Source organism: Pelodiscus sinensis, chromosome 6 (assembly GCF_049634645.1).
Source record: "Pelodiscus sinensis isolate JC-2024 chromosome 6, ASM4963464v1, whole genome shotgun sequence".
Taxonomy (NCBI): domain Eukaryota; kingdom Metazoa; phylum Chordata; order Testudines; family Trionychidae; genus Pelodiscus; species Pelodiscus sinensis.
In genome coordinates this window covers 90,402,857-90,422,702 of record NC_134716.1, presented here as the reverse complement: position 1 = coordinate 90,422,702, position 19,846 = coordinate 90,402,857, and the positions used below count along the sequence as shown (strand labels likewise).

General features: G+C 43.8%; 1 protein-coding gene across 5 annotated transcripts in view; it reads right to left on the bottom strand.

Moving 5' to 3' along the window:
• The window catches only part of ADAMTS6 (ADAM metallopeptidase with thrombospondin type 1 motif 6), a 380,566-nt gene that overhangs the window by 315,204 nt on the left and 45,516 nt on the right, over positions 1–19,846 (bottom strand). The window lies entirely within an intron of this gene.

Below are 19,846 nucleotides of genomic sequence, written 5' to 3'. Positions count from 1 at the left end.
GTATGTAGACACACAGACAGACAGACTTCATGTACTTTTCAGGACACAAGAATCAAATAATCAACTCAAAAAGTGATTTTTATTACAAAACAAAAGATATACAGGCAGTCCCCAACTTACGTGGGATCCGCACTTACGAACGGGGCTTTTCTCGCCCCGGAGCTCGCGGGCGGTGGGACCGCCCAGAGCGCAGCGGTCCTGCCACTGCGTCCTCCGGGGCGAGAAAAGCTGCTCCGGGTCTCCCTGGTGTGCTGGGGGGGACTCCCCAGCACAGCAGGGAGACCAGAGCAAAGCCGCACAGGCGACGGGACCCCGCTGCCCGTGCGGCTTTGCTCCTTTGCCCCGGAGCAAAGCCGCACAGGCGGTGGGGTCCCCCGCCTCTGTGGCTTTGCTCGGGTCTCCCTGCTGTGCTGGGGGTGACTCCCCCAGCACAGCAGGGAGACAGGAGCAAAGCCGCAGAGGACCTCTGCGCCTCCGCAGCTTTGCTTGGGTCTCCCTGGTCTGCTGGGGGGTGAGGGGACGCAGCTAGTGCGCCCCCCCCCGCCCCAGCAGACCAGGCTTTTGTTGCGGGATGCCTGGGGTAGAGCAGCTGGGGTGCTGCCGGGTTGGTCCTGCGGGGACCTACCCGGCAGTGCCCCAGCTGTTCTGTCCCAGGAGTCCAGATTCAGCCGCTGTTGAAACTGATCAGCAGCTGATTCCAGGAAGCCGGGGGCAGAGCAACTCTGCCTAGGGCTTTCTGTAGTCAGCCGCTGATCAGTTTCAGCAGCAGCTCAATCTGGAGCCAGTTCCGACTTACATACAAATTCAACTTTAGAACAAACCTATAGTCCCTATCCTGTACGTAACCCGGGGACTGCCTGTAGTTGATAAAGCATGCTTGATTGCTAGATGTTACAGAGCAACTAAGGAAAACAAATTAAAACACAGAGAAAATCTCTGGGAACAATTCTTAGATGGCAAGTGGGAAGAGGAGGCATAGATTCCCACAGAAGAGTTCAAACCAAACCACAAAATAAAGAAAATACCCAGATCACAACTAGATTCACTTTTTCCCTTTACTTACTCCCGATCTTCTCTTGGTTCAGTCCACTTCCATGCCTGGAATTCCTTGGAGGCATAGTAGTCTTGTCTGGGTTTGAATCATTCTGTCTCTCAATTCCTAGTTTAACTTTCCCACACAAAGAAAGCAGGCAAGGTATCTACATCCAATTAAAATGTTAGCACTTTATTCCTATTGGTTCTCTTGCCTTCCTACCAACCCCTTTGCTAGCTACCCGAGTTTAACCCCTTAGTCACCAGGTGCTGGCCAGCACTCCTCCTATCTATTACAGTGGGACACAACTATTTACCTCTCTCCAGACTGAAAACCGAACCATATATTCCTACCCTTTGTTTTCTTTTAACTAGATACTGATCCACAAGAGGAACCTCCTTTCTCCTCCTTCCCCTCATGGTGCTTAACTTCCTTAAGAGCCTTTGGTGCGGTTTTCTGAAAGTTCAAGTGATAACCCTGTCCACATGTTTGTTGACTCCCTCAAAGAATTTTTATAGACTGGTGAGATATAATTTCCCTTTATAAAAGTTGTGTTGACTCTTCCTCAACAAATAATGCTCGTTCGTCTGAGAACTCTATTTTTAACTGTAGTTTCAACTAAGGATGTTAAATTGTGTTTAATCAGCTAATGGAGTAGTCAATGGAATTTCCATCAACTACTCGATTAGTTAATAAGGGGGGAAATTGCAAAGCCGCAGTGGGGTTAGTTCCTGGCCCTGGGAGCTAATCCCACTGCAGTTCTGCTTCTTAAATGTATTAAGAGCCGCATCTGGGACTGGGAGCAAGATGGGATAGCTGAGTCCTGGCTGACGCCTGCTTCCCCACTGCGCCTCTGCCTCCCCTGTCCCCCGCCATGGAGACAGTGCTGGGGGGAACCAGTTTTTAATAGAGGCAGCAAGGGGGGGGGGGAGACAAGCAACTAGTCGAGTAGTGACTCGACTACCCAAAAAGCCAGGTCACTTTCAACCCTAGTTTCAACCAACTTGCCTGGTACTGAAATTTGGAGTACTGGCCTATAATTGCAAGGATCACTTGTGGAGCCTTTTTGAAAAATTGTCATCATATCAGCTGTCTGCCAGTCATCTAGTGCAGAAGCTAAAAGGTTACATACCACATTTAGTAGTTCTTAAATTTCATATTAGAGTTCCTCTAGCACTTTTGGGTGAATACCATCTGGTCCTGAATACTTATTACTGTTTGATTTACCAATTCCAAAACTCCTCTATTGACATTTGCACCTGGGACAGTTTTTCTAACTGGTCACCTAAAAACAATGGCTTAGATCTGAGAATCTCCCTCATATCTCTGCACTGAAGACCAATGCAAAGAATTCATTTAGGCCAGGTCTACACTACAAACTTACACTGGTATAACTACATTGCTCAAGAGTGTGAAAAATCTACACCCCAACCAATGTAGTTTTACCAAACTAATCACAATAAAGACAGCACTATGATGACCAGAGAGCAAAAGCGCTCAGGGGGTTGCAGACAGGGCAGTTTGAGAGGGAGTTTTGCAGAGGGAGGCCTGCTACGGTCAGGAAGACCCGCAACACCTATGCCAGCACTACTTCTGTCTCCTCCACCTGCGCCTGTAGCCAGACAGAGCGCCTGAGCATGGATGCCTCTACCCAGATCCTGGTGTGGTTTTGAGAGACTGTGGCTTGCAATTCCCACTTACTGATATCTAGGCTGGGGAGATCATCCAATGAGAAAGGTGCCTGCTGGTGGAATCTCTCACGCAGCAGGTGGGAGAACTACAGGAGGAGGTGGCTAGGTGGAAGAGCACCCGAATCCATGAGCAATTCCTGGACCATGTTAATGAGAAGACAGCTGAGGTAGCTATCCCAGTACACAGGACTGTGGACACACCACTGGCGGAGGAGGAGATGGTGCAGGGTGGACACTGGCAGCTGGTTACTTCTGGCAGCAGGGACAGCTCCACCTCTGTTCCAAACCCTCCCACCATGGTACTAGGAAACCGTTATGCTCTTCTTTATATAGGAGATAAGGAATCACCCCCTACAACGGAGGAAGAGAAGCCTCATACCCTCAAGGCTGGGAGGTCTGCTGCCACCACTGCGAATAGGAAACGTAGAATAGTGGTGGTCAGAGACTTTCTTCTGAGAGGAACAGAGGCGCCCATCTGTCGCCCTGACATTTCACCTTGGGAGGTATACTGTCTTCCGGGGGCCCATATCCGAGATGTTACGGAGGCATTTTCAAGGATTATCCGGCCCTCTGACTACTACCCCATGTTACTCGTCCACGTGGGCACAAATGATACTGCGAGGTGTGACACTGAGTAGATCAAGAGTGACTACAGGGCTCTGGGAGTACAGGTGAAGGAGTTTGGAGCGCAGATGGTATTCTCTTCAATCCTTCCTGTCAAAGGCAGGAGCCCAGGCAGAGACAGGTGCATCCTGGAGGTGACTGCCTGGCTCCAAAGATAGTGTTGCCAGGCAGGCTTTGACTTCCTCGACCATGGGATGCTATTCCAGGAAGGACTGCTAGGCAGAGATGGCATTCACCTCTCAAGGAGGGGGAAGACCCTATTTGGACACAGACTGGCTAACTTAGTGAGGAGGGCTTTAAACTAGATTCAACGGGCACAGGTGAGCAAAGCCCACAGGTAAGTGGAGAACATGGAGACCTGGGAGATGGGTCGGAAATAGGAGGGAGTGTGGGTTATAAAGCCAGAAAGAAAGGAGGATCAGGGCAAAACTGGGAGGCAATGTCAAATCAGTATCTTAGATGCCTATATACAAATGCGAGAAGTATGGGTAATAAGCAGGAAAAACTGGAAGTGCTAATAAATGAGTACAATTATGACATTGTTGGCATCACAGAAATTTGGTGGGATAATACACATGATTGGAATGTTTGTATAGAAGGGTACAGCTTGCTCAGAAGGATAGACGGGGAAAAAGGGAGGAGATGTTGCCTTATATATTACAAATGAACACACTTGGAGTGAGATGGAGATGGACATAGGAGACGGACGTGTTGAGAGTCTCTGGGTTAGGCTAAAAGGGATTAAAAACAAGGGTGATGTCATGCTAGGAGTCTACTACAGGCCACCTACCCAGGTGGAAGAAGTGGATGAGGCTTTTTTTAAACAACTAACAATATCATCAAAAGGCCAAGATTTGATGGTGATGGGGGACTTCAACTATCCAGATATATGTTGGGAAAATAACACAGCGGGGCACAGTCTATCCAATAAGTTCTTGGACTGCATTGGAGACAACTTTTTATTTCAGAAGGTTAAAAAGCTACCAAGGAGAAGGTGTTCTAGATTTGATCCTAACAAATAGGGAGGAATTGGTTGAGAATTTGAAAGTGGAAGGCAGGTTGGGTGAAAGTGATCTTGAAATCATAGAGTTCACAATCCTAAGAAAGGGTAGAAGGGAGAACAGCAAAATAGAGACAATGGATTTCAGGAAAGCGGATTTTGGTAAGCTCAGAGAGCTGATAGGTAAGGTCCCGTGGGAATCAAGACTGAGGAGAAAAACAACTGAGGAAAGTTGGCAGTTTTTCAAAGGGACATTGTTAAGGGCCCAAAAGCAAACTATTCCACTGCGTTGAAAGATAGAAAATATGGCAAAAGACCGCCTTGGCTTAACCACAAGATCTTGCATGATCTAAAAAGAGTCATATAAAAAATGGAAAGTAGGACACATTACAAAGGATGAATATCGGCAAACAACACAGGAACGCAGAGGCAAGGTTAGAAAGGCAAAAGCACAAAATGAGCTCAAACTAGCTACGGGAATAAAGGGAAAGAAGAATACTTTTTATAAATACATTAGAAGCAAGAGGCCAAGGACAGGGTAGGCCCACTGGTCAGTGAGGAGAGAGAAACAGTAACAGGAAATGGCAGAGATGCTTAATGACTTCTTTGTTTCGGGCTTCACCGAGAAGTCTGAAGGAATGCCTAACATAGTGAATGCTAGTGGGAAAGGGGTAGGTTTAGAAGATAAAATAAAGAACAAGTTAAAAATCACCTAGAAAAGTTAGATGCCTGCAAGTCACCAGGGCCTGATGAAATACATCCTAGAATACTCAAGGAGCTGATAGGAGAGGTATCTGAGCCTCTAGCTATCATCTTTGGAAAATCATGGGAGACAGGAGAGATTCCAGAAGACTGGAAAAGGGCAAATATAGTGCCCATTTAAGAAAGGGAAATAAGAACAACCCTGGAAACTACAGACCAGTTAGTTTAACTTCTGTGCCAGGGAAGATAATGGAGCAAGTAATTAAGGAAATCATCTGTAAACACTGGGAAGGTGGGAAGGTGACAGGAAACAGCCAGCATGGATTTGTAAAGAACAAATCATGTCAAACCAATCGATAGCTTTCTTTGCTAGGATAACGAGTCTTGTGGATAAGGGAGAAGTGGTAGATGTGGTATACCTACACTTTAGTAAGGTATTTGATATGGTCTCGCATGATATTCTCATCAATAAAGTAGGCAAATACAACTTAGATGGGGCTACTATAAGGTGGGTGCATAACTGGCTAGATAACCGTACTCAGAAAGTAGTTATTAATGGTTCACAATCCTGCTGGAAAGGTATAACAAGTGGGGTTCCTCAGGGGTCTGTTTTGGGACCGGCTCTGTTTAATATCTTCATCAACTATTTAGATATTGGCATAGAAAGTACGGTTATTAAGGGTGTCATAATTCAAAATGATCTGGACAAATTGGAGATATGATCCGAGGTAAATAGGATAAAGTTTAATAAAGACAAATGCAAAGTGCTCCACTTAAGAAGGAACAATCAGTTTCACACATACAGAATGGGAAGCGACTGTCTAGAAAGGAGTACGGCAGAAAGGGATCTAGGGGTGATAGTGGACCACAAGATGAATATGAGTCAGCAGTTTGATGCTGTTGCAAAAAAAGCAAACATGATTCTGGGATGCATCAACAGATATGTTGTGAGCAAGACACGAGAAGTCATTCTTCTGCTCTACTCTGCGCTGGTGAGGCCTCAGTTGGAGTATTGTGGCCAGTTCTGGGCACCGCATTTCAAGAAGGATATGGAGCAATTGGAGAGGGTCCAGAGAAGAGTAACAAGAATGATAAAAGGTCTAGAGAACATGACCTATGAGGGAAGACTGAAGGGTTTGTTTAGTTTAGAAAAGAGAAGATTGAGGGGGGACATAATAGTGGTTTTCAAGTATCTAAAAGGGTCTCATAAGGAGGAGGGAGAAAACTTGTTCATCTTGGCCTCTGAGGATAGAACAAGAATCAATGGGCTTAAACATCAGCAAGGGAGTTTTAGGTTGGACACTAGGAAAAACTTCCTGTCAGGGTAGTCAAACACTGGAATACATTGCCCAGGGAGGTTGTGGAATCTCCATCTCTGGAGATATTTAAGAGTAGGTTAGATAAATGTCTATCAGAGATGGTCTAGACAGTACTTGGTCCTGCCATGAGGGCAGGGGGCTGGACTCGATGACCTCTTGAGGTCCCTTCCAATCCTAGTATTCTATGATTCTACAACAGGAAAGCTTCTCTATTAACACAAGTAGCACCTCTCACAGAGGTGGAATTATTATACCAAACAGGAGCTCTCTCATCCGGGTAATAGCATTTTCACTTAAGCTGCACTGCTGTAGTGCTGAACATGTGGAGAAGCTCTTAGCTTCTCTGCAATGGTCTTGTCTTCTTGAGTATGCCTTGAGCATTTTATTTGTCCAGTGACTCCACTGATTGGCTAGGTTCCTGTTTCAACTTTTTTTTTTAATTGCTGCTAGTTTCTGATTATTTTTGTTAGTTGTTTTAAGTTCTTTTTTAGACTACCTAATTATACTTCTACACTTGACTTGCCAGAGTTTAGGCTCTTTTCTATTTTCCTTAGCAAAATTTGACATCCAATTTTAAAGGATGCCCTTTTGGCTCTAATCACATTTTTTTACTCTGTTTTTCAGTCATGGCGGCATTTTTTTTGTCTTCTTCATTTGGGTTTTTATTTAATTTAAGCCTCTGCTATTGGGTTTTTAAAATGTTTTCATGCAGCTTGCTAGCATTTCCCTCTTATGACTGACTGTTCATTTTAATCTCTGTTTCACCACCTTACACACACACACACACACACACACACCTGTTAAATTTAATTAAATTGTTGTCACTATTTCTGAACAGTTTAGCTATGTTCACCTCTTGGACCAGATCCTGTGCTCCACTTAGGACTTAATCGAGAACTGCCTCCACCATTCTCGATTCAAGAACTAGCTGCTCCAAGTAGCAGTCATTAATGGGGTCTAGAAACTTTACTTCTTCATCCCATCCTAAAGTGATGAGGTAATGTATTCAGTTAATACGGTAACAGATGAAACTCCCTATTACTGAATTTTCTATATTCATAGCCTCTTCAATCTCCCTGACTATTTTAGTCACCATCACCATATTGGTCAATTGGTCATTAGTATATTCCAATTGATAAATTCTTTTTATTCAAGCACGGAATTTCAGTCCATAAAGATTTTGTTTCATAGTTTGATTCACTATTTACATTTTTTTATTTTATGCTTTCACATATAGTGCCACTCACTCACCAGCACAACCTAATCTGTCGTTACTATAGAATAACAGGGCACAAAATGTAATGACCCATTGATTATAACACTGGTCTACAATTTTTTAGAAGTAGTCTGCTTCAGAGAGAAAATATGCTATTCATTATGTATTTTGATGTGCTGAATTCAAATATGACAATTAAAACAACTGATTGGCTACTGTTTCCAAGATATTTAAGTTTTTACATTTTACGTCTATGTATATTGTGTAGATAGTAGAGTTTTAAGCATAAATTGTAAACCTAGGTCTTTTCATGTGTTTATGGTTGCTTTACATGATAATATTTCACCTGTCCTGTTTATGTAACACTTTAAAAATCAGCAAAAGGGTTATATAAATAAAATTTATTATAAAACCAAAGGCAAAAAACTATTATGTACATAGTTTAGTCCTATTCAGTGTCTACTCGGCACTTCTTGGTTTGTCTCTTGTATTCATTAAATGGAGCATCCCTTGTCACTGTCCAGCAATAGTCTGCAAGCATTGATGGGCTTCATTTGCCCTGATAGCGTTTCTCCATTGTTGCAATGTCCTGGTGCAATCGCTCGCCGTGCTCGTCACTCACTGCTCTGCAGTTCGGTGGAAAAAAATCTAGATGAGAGTGCAAAAAATTTATGTTTAGTGACATGTTGCAACCAAGGCTTTTGTATGCCTTGAGGAGGTTTTCCACCAACAACCTGTAGTTGTCTGCCTTGTTGTTTCCGAGAAAATTTATTGCCACTAACTGGAAGGCTTTCCATGCCGTCTTTTCCTTGCCACGCAGTGCATGGTCAAATGCATCATCTCGAAGAAGTTCACAAATCTGAAGACCAACAAAGACACCTTCCTTTATCTTAGCTTCACTTAACCTTGGAAATTTTCCACGGAGGTAATTGAAAGCTGCTTGTGTTTTGTCCATGGCCTTGACAAAGTTCTTCATCAGACCCAGCTTGATGTGTAAGAGTGGTAACAAAATCTTCCTTGATTCAACAAGTGGTGGATGCTGAACACTTTTCCTCCCAGGTTCCAATGACTGTCGGAGTGGCCAATCTATCTTGATGTAGTGGGAATCTCTTGCACGACTATCCCATTCACAGAGAAAACAGCAGTACTTTGTGTTGCTCTCTTGCAGACCAAGCAAGAGAGCAAGAACCTTCAAATCGCCACAAAATTGCCACTGATGTTGGTCATAGTTTATGCACCTCAAAAGTTGTTTCATGTTGTCATAGGTTTCCTTCATATGGACTGCATGACCAACTGGAATTGATGGCAAAACATTGCCATTATGCAGCAAAACAGCTTTCAGACTCATCTTCGATGAATCAATGAATAGTCTCCACTCATCTGGATCGTGAACGATGTTGAGGGCTGCCATCACACCATCGATGTTGTGGCAGGCTACAAGATCACCTTCCATGAAGAAGAATGGGGCAAGATCCTTTTGACGGTCATGGAACATGGAAACCCTAACATCACCTGCCAGGAGATTCCACTGCTGTAGTCTGGAACCCAACAGGTCTGCCTTACTCTTGGGTAGTTCCAAATCCCTGACAAAGTCATTCAGTTCACCTTGTGTTATGAGGTGTGGTTCAGAGGAGGAGGATGGAAGAAAATGTAGGTCCTGTGACATTGATGGTTCAGGACCAGAAGTTTCATCCTCTTCCTCATCTGACTCAAGTGAGAATGATTCTGGTGAATCAGGAACCGGCAGTCCTTCTCTGTGGGGTACTGGGCGTATAGCTGATGGAATGTTTGGATAATGCACAGTCTACTTTTTCTTCTTTGACACACCTTTCCCAACTGGAGGCACCATGCAGAAGTAACAATTGCTGGTATGATCTGTTGCCTCTCTCCAAATCATTGGCACTGCAAAAGGCATAGATTTCCTTTTCCTGTTCAACCACTGGCGAAGATTTGTTGCACAAGTGTTGCAGCATATGTATGGGGCCCACCTCTTGTCCTGATCTCCAATTTTGCAGCCAAAATAAAGGTGATAGGCTTTCTTAACCATAGTGGTTATACTGCGCTTTTGTGATGCAAAAGTCACTTCAGCACAAACATAGCAGAAGTTATCTGCACTGTTCACACAAGTACGAGGCATCTCTGCTCACTTTGGCTAAACAGAAATGTGTCCCTTTGCAAAATCAAACACTGACAAATAAGAGAGCACGACACTGTATGATTTCTAGAGCTGATATAGGGCAATTTGTTCAGCAGAGTGATGTAAGCTTCGTTATGATTGCTTCATCCATGACTTCTAGGAATAACATGATGCAATTCATATCATGTATGATGCAATACCAGCTTCGGATTGCATCATTCATTGTTTTGCCTAAAAAGCAAGTACTGTCCAAAGCCAGTCATAGATTTATTCATAGATCCAGTCAAAGATGTATTTTAGTCATCTCTGGTTTAAATTGAGATCTCTTCCCTTTATAACTCACTTATCATCCACCATTCGCAAGTCAAGGGTCGTATATACTGACCCAATAGCATATCACAATTAACAAAACTATCCAAAGCCCAAGATTTGGTGGTGATGGGGGACTTCAACTATCCAGACATTTGTTGGGAAACTAACACAGCGAGGCACAGGCTATCCAATAAGTTTCTGGACTGCATTGGAGACAACTTTCTGTTTCAGAAGGTTGAAAAAGCTACCAGAGGAGAAGCTGTTCTGGATTTGGTTTTAACAAATAGGGAGGAACTAGTTGAGAACTTGAAAGTGGAAGACAGTATAGGGGACAGTGACCACGAAATAATAGAGTTCATGATCTTAAGGAAAGGTAGAAGGGAGACCAGCACAATTGAGGTAATGGATTTCAGGAAGGCAGATTTTGATAAGCTCAGAGAACTTGTAGGTAAGGTCCCATGGGAAGCAAGACTGAAGGGAAAAACAACTGAGGAGAGTTGGAAGTATTTCAAAGGGACGTTGTTAAGGGCCCAAAAGCAAACAATTCCGCTGTGTAGGAAAGATAGAAAATATGGCAAAAGACCAGCTTGGCTTAACAAGGAGATCTTGCACGATCTCAAAATGAAAAAGGAGTCATATAAAAAATGGAAACTAGGACAACTAACAAAGGATGAATATAGGCAAGCAACACGGGAATGCAGGGGCAAGATTAGAAAGGCAAAGGCACAAAATGAGATCAAACTAGCTACAGGCATAAAGGGAAACAAGAAGACTTTTTATAAATACATTAAAAGCAAGAGGAAGACCAAGGACAGGGTAGGCCCACTGCTTAGTGAGGAGGGAGAAGCAGTAACAGGAAACTTGGAAATGGCGGAGATGCTCAATGACTTCTTTGTTTCGGTCTTCACCGAGAAGTCTGGAGGTGTGCCTAACGTAGTGAATACAAGCAGAGAGAGGGTAGGTTTAGAAGATAGGATTCACAAAGAACAAGTTAAAAGTCACTTAGGAAAGTTAGATGTCAGCAAGTCACCAGGTCCTGATGAAATGCATCCCAGGATACTCAAGGAGCTGATAGAGGAGGTATCTGAGCCTTTAGCTATGATCTTTGAAAAATCATGGCAGACAGGGGAGATTCCAGAAGACTGGAAAAGGGCAAATATTGTGCCCATCTATAAAAAGGGGAATAAGAACAACCCAGGAAACTACAGACCGGTCAGTTTAACGTCTGTCCCAGGGAAGATAATGGAGCAGGTAATTAAGGAAATCCTATGCAAACACTTGGAAGGTAATAAAGTGATAGGGAATAGCCAGCATGGGTTTGTGAAGAACAAGTCATGCCAAACTAATCTGATAGCTTTCTTTGATAAGATAACGAGCCTTGTGGATAAGGGAGAAGCGGTGGATGTCATATACCTAGACTTTAGTAAGGCATTTGATACGGTCTCGCATGATATTCTTATTGATAAACTAGGCAAATATAACTTAGATAGGGCCACGATAAGGTGGGTGCATAATTGGCTGGATAACCGTAGTCAGAGAGTTGTTGTTAACGGTTCTAAATCCTGCTGGAAAGGGATAACAAGTGGAGTTCCTCAAGGGTCTGTTTTGGGACCCGTACTGTTCAATATCTTCATCAATGATGTAGATATTGGGATAGAGAGTATGCTTATTAAGTTTGCAGATGATACCAAACTGGGTGGGGTTGCGACTTCTTTGGAGGATAGGGACATAATTCAAAATGACCTTAGCAAGTTAGAGAAATGGTCAGAGGTAAACAGGATGAGGTTTAATAAAGAGAAATGCAAAGTGCTCCACTTAGGAAGGAACAATCAGTTCCATACATACAAGACGGGAAGCGACTGTCTAGGAAGGAGCATGGCAGAAAGGGATCTAGGGGTCATAGTGGACCACAAGTTGAATATGAGTCAACAGTGTGATGCTGTTGCCAAAAAAGCAAATATGATTCTAGGTTGTATCAACAGGTGTGTTGTAAGCAAAACTCGTGAAGTCATTCTGCCGCTCTACTCTGCACTAGTTAGGCCTCAGCTGGAGTACTGTGTCCAGTTCTGGGCGCCACATTTCAAGAAAGATGTGGAGAAATTGGAAAGGGTACAGAGAAGAGCGACAAGAATGATTAAAGGTCTAGAGAACATGACCTATGAAGCCAGGCTTCATAAACTGGGCTTGTTTAGTTTGGAAAAAAGAAGATTAAGGGGGGACATGATAGCGGTTTTCAAATATCTAAAAGGGTGTCACAAGGAGGAAGGAGAAAATTTGTTCCTCTTGGTTTCTGAGGACAGGACAAGGAGTAATGGGCTTAAAGTGCAGCAGGGGAGGTTTAGATTGGACATTAGGAAAAAATTCCTAACTGTCAGGGTGGTCAAATATTGGAATAAATTGCCAAGGGAGGTGGTGGAATCTCCCTCTCTGGAGATATTTAAGAACAGGTTAGATAGACATCTGTCAGGGATGGTGTAGGTGGAGCTTGGTCCTGCCTTGAGGGCGGGGGGCTGGACTCGATGACCTCTTGAGGTCCCTTCCAGTCCTATGATTCTATGATTCTATGATCTTGAAAACTAGAGCCAATCAACAATTTTAAGCATTAGTTTCGTTCTCAGTGACCCAGAATTAGTAAAGTTTGACTACATTTATTTCAGAAGCATTTTGGCTGTAGAGCAGTGTAATCATTCCACGAAGTTTCTGTGATGCCTGTTACATCAATATCCTCATTTACTATCAGGGACTCAAGTTCACCCATTTTAACATCTAGACTTCTAGCATTTTTGATCCACCACTTATAAATTCTGTCACTTTTTAGTTATCTGCCTTCATGTGATGTAATTGAATGGTACTCTTTCATTTTACTTGTTCTCTTTTGTTCGTACTGGTATTCAACTTCTATCCTCTCCCCTTTACCAGGATATAGGAGAATCCTCTTTAATAGATCCTTCTCTTTGGAATGTATCTTTCTGAACTAGGGATGTAAGCAGCTAATCGACTAGTCAACTATCCGATAAGCAAATGCTTATCGGATAGTCAATACATTAGTTGACTAGTCACTTCCCCCCCACCTTGCTGCTTCTATCACAAAGAGGCATCAAGGGGAGGAAGCAGAGGTATTTCTGGGGGGGAGCAGGCTTAAAAGGTAACCCAGAGGGGACTCTTATGCATTTCAAAGCAGAAGCGCCACATGGAGACAAGGATTAGTGGAAGACTCCCTGTTGGCCCCGGGCTCCAGGTGGCATTTCAGTCTTTGAAATGCACAAGAGCCCCCCTTGTTGCTCTTGTTCATTTCAAAGGCTGAATGCATGCTAGTCCTAATTGACTAATTGACTATTCAATGGATATCCCATTCACTATTTGATTTTTTAATTGATATTTAACATCCCTATTCTGAATCATAGATACAAACTGGTTGAGAATAAGGAGAAACTGTTCTTATAAGTGTTCTTCATGGCTTATACCAAGACCACAATAAGAGACATCAGGATCAGTAGAAGGTACTGATTGAAGCGGTCAAAAAACCAGAGAAGATGGTAATACCAATAGGGCTGAATGCACCAGAAGACCTGAATGCATCAGAGGTACCAAATATGTCACTATGAGAAGCCTCAATGGAACCAAGTTCATCATCAATCCCAGACTCATTAACGGACATGGGTAAATTGTGGGTATCAGGAATGTAAATGCCAGAACCAGTTGTATCAGAGAGGACTTGGGAAGGAAAAGACAAAAGAAATCTCTAGGAGTAAGGAAGTTCTGAGTAGAAGACACCGTAGACAAACATATTGGTGCTCATGGATCTAGAGGAGTTTATGTATGATGGGAAGGATCCAGCACAGGTGAAGACCAGTCCTAAAACCCCTGATGGAATCCAACTGATATAATCATAGGTCCATAGAGTTGAAGGAATTGCAAGAGTCGTGTAGTCTATCCCCTGCCAAAATGCAGGATTCGTTGGATCTAAACCATCCAAGACAGATGGCTATCCAGCCCTTTTTTTTTAAACCTCCAGTGAAGGAACTTTCCTAATCAGACGGTTCCATTGTCCTACTATTACTGCAGTTAGGAAGCTTCTCTTGAGATTTAATCTAAATCTTCTATTCCATGGCTTGAACCCACTGCTTTTTGTCCTACTCAGGCCCTTCTCGGTCAGCTCTAAGTAAAGCAATAGTCTCTCCCTTTCAGGGAAAACCAACAGCCTGTGAAGCTCTCTGCTTGATCAAACCTCCCTGCAGGCTCTCAGCAATAGGCTGCAGGTTCCAGAAACAACTTCTAGTCTGGAAAGAGCTCTGTGCCAGCAATCTGTCTCCTCTCTCTAAAATGGAGCCCACTACCTATCCTCTTTACACTGGGCACTCCTGGAAGAAAGCAGTCACCCCACCTTTTATCAAGGCATCATGGGAATTTGTAGTCTCTATGGCTAGATTGCAGCAGATAGGATTGTCTCAGTAAAGGTCAGAGGCTCCTATAGTAAAAGGGGCCTACACAGTCTTATCACCAATGGTAGTCACTCGGCTTCTTAATGTGGATGGGAAAGAAAGTGCAAATAGGGTATTAGTGTCCTTTCTGTCCCTCACCAAGAAAAAAAAGGGACGGTTACTCACCCTGTGCAGTAACTTAAGTTCTTCGAGATGGTTGTCCCCGTGGGTGCTCCACTTTAGGTGCACCGGCGCCGCTGTGCCCATGGTTGGCAAACTTCTGATAGCAGTGCCTTTCCAGTTGGCTGTGCACATGGAGCGCTGGTGAGTGACGCTTGGAACGGTCATCCCACCCACACAGCCAATCGCATCCTCAGTTCCTTCTCTGACCTGGAAGTAGCTGGATCCGAAGCCAAGGTGAGGAAGGTGGGTGGTGGAGCACCCATGGGTACAATCATCTCAAAGAACTCCAGTTACTTCACTGGGTGAGTAACCTTCCCTTCTTCTTCAAGGAGTGTCCCCATGGGTGCTCCATCTTAGGTGATTACAAAACAGTGTTCGTGCTTGGTGGTGGGTGCGTCAGCAGCGTTGACTCAGTAAGGGTGAGAACAGTTCGGCCAAAGCACATGTGTCCACAAATGCTTGTATTGTGTAAAGCTATATGAATGTGTGAACTGATCCCCATGTGGCAGCTTTGCAAATGTCCTCTGTTGGTATTCCTCTCAGGAAGGCTGTTGTTACTACCATTGCTCTCATAGAGTGAGCCCTTATGGTCATTGGGGTTTCTTTGTTGAATATACTATATGCCAGTTTTATACAGCCCAAGATCCATTTAGATAGCCTTTGTTTGGATATGGGTAATCCTTTTGATCTTTCCGTAGATGACACAAAGAGTTGTGGGGATTTTCGAAAGAACTCTGTGCGTTGGAGGTAGAAGGCTATTGCCCTGTGGACGTCTATGGTGTGTAGTGCCTTTTCTCTGTTGTGCTTATGGGGTTTAGGAAAGAAGACATGTAAGTATATTGGTTCATTGCAGTGAAAGGAGATAAGTGCTTTTGGGAGGAATTTAGCGTGAGTACAGAGGACCACCCTGTCGGTATGGAATATTATGTAAAGGGGTTGTGTCATAAGTGCTCCTATCTGACATACTCTTCTTGCAGAGGTAACTGCCACCAGAAAGGCGACCTTCATTGATAGATGTAGAAGGGAGCAGGTGACCAGTGGCTCAAAAGGTTTCCCCAGAGGCTTAGTTACTGTTGATCAGCTCCAAGTCCGGGAGCTACGAGAAAGGGAGTGGGTAGGGGGGCCTCCCTCTCCTCTGGGCCCCAGCCCAGGGCCAAATCAGTGGTGGGTGGTTCCCACCACTAGCTCAAAAGGACAAGACTGAGATCCCATGCTGGGATTGGGTCTCATCATGGTGGGAACATATTTTGTAGACCCCAGAAGAATCTCTTGGTAGATGGGTGAGTAAACACAGATAAGCCCTGTATTGGAGGGTGTAATGCAGGCATGGCAGCGAGTTGTACCCTAATTGAGCTTAGTGATAGTCCTGTTTTGTGTAATTTTAGCAGGTAAGTAAGTATCTTTGAAACACCTGCCTCTATTGGAGTGCAGTTGTACTCGACGCACCATACTTTGTAACAGTGCCTTTTTAACAGTGCAACGATTGTATGTCTTTCTAGTTGCAGACCTGCAGCAGTTCACAAGGATTTGCTGCACTTCCTCGGGATTGTCCACCTCCAAAGGCATCAGCCAGCCACCATCCATGCATGGAGATGAAGTGTGTGTATGTTTAGGTGGTGCCTCTGGCTATTTGCTGTGTCAGCAGAGACCAGACTGGCAGGAGACCATATGGTGGACGAACACTTATCTGCAGTAGGTAAGGGTACCAAATCTGTTTGGGCCAGCTGGGGGCTACCAGTATGACTTTTGCTATGTCTTGCCTGATTTTCAGGATCGTGCACTGGATCAGCAGGAACTGTGGGAATGCATACAGGAGGGGTGTTTCCCACTTTATGCTGAATGCATCCCCCAAGGATTGTGGGCCTATGCCTGCTCTTGAGCAATAGTACGGGGCACCTCTTGTTTTTGTGGGTAGCAAATAGGTCTATTAAGGAAGACCTCCCAATTCTGGAATAGATGGTTCAGTATTGTGGGATCGATTTCCCACTTGTGACTACAAGAGAAGTCTCTGCTGAGACTGTCTGCCAGGACGTTGTCCTTGCCTGGAAGGTAGGTAGCTTGCTCAGGATGTACCACTCCCGCAGTTATGTCCTTCGGGATGCACCACTCCCTCAGTTTCACTGCTTCTTGACATAACTGATAAGATCACGCTCCTCCTTGTAGATTCATGTAGTACATTTTTATAGTGTTGTCCATTAATATTTGGACTGTTTTTGTTCTGAATTATAGGTTGGAAGTGAACACCGGCATTGCAGATTGCTCTGAGTTCGAGCAGATTTATGTATTTGTCAGCTTCGTTTCTGTGCCATTGGGCTTGTACATGTTTGCCCAGATGAGTTCCCCAGACTATTGATGAGGCATCTGTAGTGACTGTTAGAGTTGCAGGTGGCCGATGGAAGGGTATCCCACTGCACACATTGTGATGTAGCGTCTACCACGTGAGCATGGACTTTATTTTGTTTGGTATGGTGAGGTGTCTGTTTATATGGTGTATATGTGGCCTGTAAACTGTCCTGTCTCATCTTCTTTATTTTTAGTATTTTTTTAAAAAAATGCAACTAAGCTAAGTTAAGCTAAGAAACTTAATACTAACAGCTAACACTAAACTATAGGCTGAGATAAAACTAGGGCAACTATTCTGCTGCAACCGAAGTTGGCGGCTGTCAGACAAGAACTGAGGAGGCAGTTGGCTGTGCGTGTAGAATACCATTCCAAGCATCACGCACCAGCGCTCCGCGTGCACAGCCAACCGGAGGGGAACTACTATCAGAAGTCTGCCGACCATGGGCACAGCATCACTGGCGCACCTAAGGTGGAGCACCTACGGGAACAATCCTCGAAGAAGAGATAACTATTGTGCCCATCTATGACACAGTGTGACAGAGATAACAGCCCTGCTCAAGGCACACTGTTTAAAACCTAGCCATTTTTTTCTCCAGGTACTAATAAATCCTCCAGGTATTACTAAAATTACACCCAGTCTAACTTTCCTATCCAAAATGCTAACTTCAACTATACTAATTATATACAGACCATTTTCCAAAGCTAATGTTATGGCGAACTCCAAACTCTTGCAATAGGCAAGAAGAAGAAGGTGAAAGGCAAGGAGTAGCCACACCCCTTTTGTGCCCTCACTTCAGAATACAAAACAGGTAGGAATGTATGTACCATGTAGGGGTCCTGCTAGCTAAAATCTCTAACTACAGTGGCAATCAGATGTAATATATATCCATACATTTTTAAGAAAATGCAAGGACACACTTTATAGGACTGCAAGCTCTGAGTGTACACCTTTGATGAACTGTATGTGTGATATGCACAGGCTGGTCATTTTTCATCTCTCCTCAATTATCATGTGTGTCCTTTTGTGTACAGTCTTTATTTATCTTTCTGCCCGGGTGGAGGAGCTGATAGATGTTTTTCCTGCCCTGGGGCTATGATCATGGGGGTGGAGGGGGGGGGGGAAGCAGTAACCTACATTCCATGATCCTTTCATTAAAAAGCAAGAGTTGAAAGGTGTTGTGCATACTCAGGGGAAGAAGACAACTAACTGAACCACTCATAAAAGCTCTTCTCCAGGGATGGGCCTTTATGTTGTAATCTCAGTCAGATGGTGCCAACAATGTACAGTCTCCAACAGTATCAGACAACAGAGATTAGATCAATAATGAATTTCTTACCTTGTTTTTCAAATTAATGTTGGCCAAATCTGTCCTATGCACCAGATCTTACTGAGGATTAATGACCAAGATTAAAGAGAACTTTTAAGAACAAACTATACATAAATAGTAAGAGGTAAGACCAATTCTCAAAAATGTAAAAAAATATATTTAGCACCACAAATCTAAAACAGCTTGTTAGCATTTCCCTAAACTGGCTTTAAAAGTTATCTTTTGGCTTCAATCTCAGCAAAGACAATTCTGGACAACACAACAGTTCTGAGAAAGTTTTAAGTGAATAGAAAATTGGGCTGTGAAAGGAAACATCTTTCAACAAAAAACTATGATGTCACACCTGCAACTTACATAATTAAATCGCCCATTAAACAATTTTTGGAGTAACCTTAAAATGAATCAATATGAGTATATGAATCAATATGAATCAGTATGAGAGGATATCAAAGAAAAAAATGGTGACTTCCTGCTCATTTCAAAATTAATCATAACATTAACACATGTGGCAGGGTAACCCCACTCCTGGATCCCGAATCCCTGCTCAGTCCTTAATCTGGTGGCCTTCGTACTGCAACACTGGTTCTGCTTGCTATCAGATGAATTCTCAGACTGGTGGGGAAAAGGAAGCCTGAAACCCCTCATTAAAGCTCCTCACTCCTTCTTGGTGTCTCTGGAAATGCTGCCGTTACTTTTCTCAGTTTTTTCTGGTTTTCTTTCTATCTGTTCTGGTCTCCTCTCACTCTACTTCCTCTCCCATTCTCCTCCTCCCTCCCTGCAAGGAAGGCTTCTTTTTAAAAAGCTCTGTGGAAGCCTCAAGTGAGATCAACTAGCCTTCACTTATTTACAGTAGCCCTGTCTCCCCTGCTCCTGATTAGGCAGGTCCATTCCTGCCTTTTAGAGCTGCCTTTCTCTTGCTAAACTAGCCCTCCAGCCTGACCCTGTCACACACATAATTATCATGTGTCAAGTTTTCTCAAATGAGGTATACAACACTTACTAAACATTGAGCTGTAATATTTAGTCACTCAAGTTGTGCCTTCCATTCAGGGACAAGGTAGACTTACAGCACATTGTGTGGAAGTCTGCACTCATCACTGCCACTGTACTCAATGCAGGAGTAAAAAATAGAGTTACTCACCCTGTGCAGTAACAGGAGTTCTTCGAGATGTGCGTGCCCATGGGTGCTCTACGCTGGGTGCTGGTGCAATCTCATACTGACAACCAGCGATTTTTGTGGCAGTGACATTACACTCTGCGCATACACCATGGTGCTTCCTCATGCCATGGGTGTCCGTTAGGTGCGCAAGTGGTGCAGCTCCCTCCGTTCCTTCTCTACCTTAGTTCTAGGGCCAAAGAGGCTCCAAAGTAAGGGAAAGTGGGAGGATTGTGGCGCACTCATGGGGACACATATCTTGAAGAACTCCCATTACTGCACAGGACGAGTAACTCTATTTTCTTCTTCGAGTAATGTCCCTGTGGGTGCTCCACTCTGGGTAACTACAAAGCAATAGTCGTTCTGTTTGTCAGAGGCTGG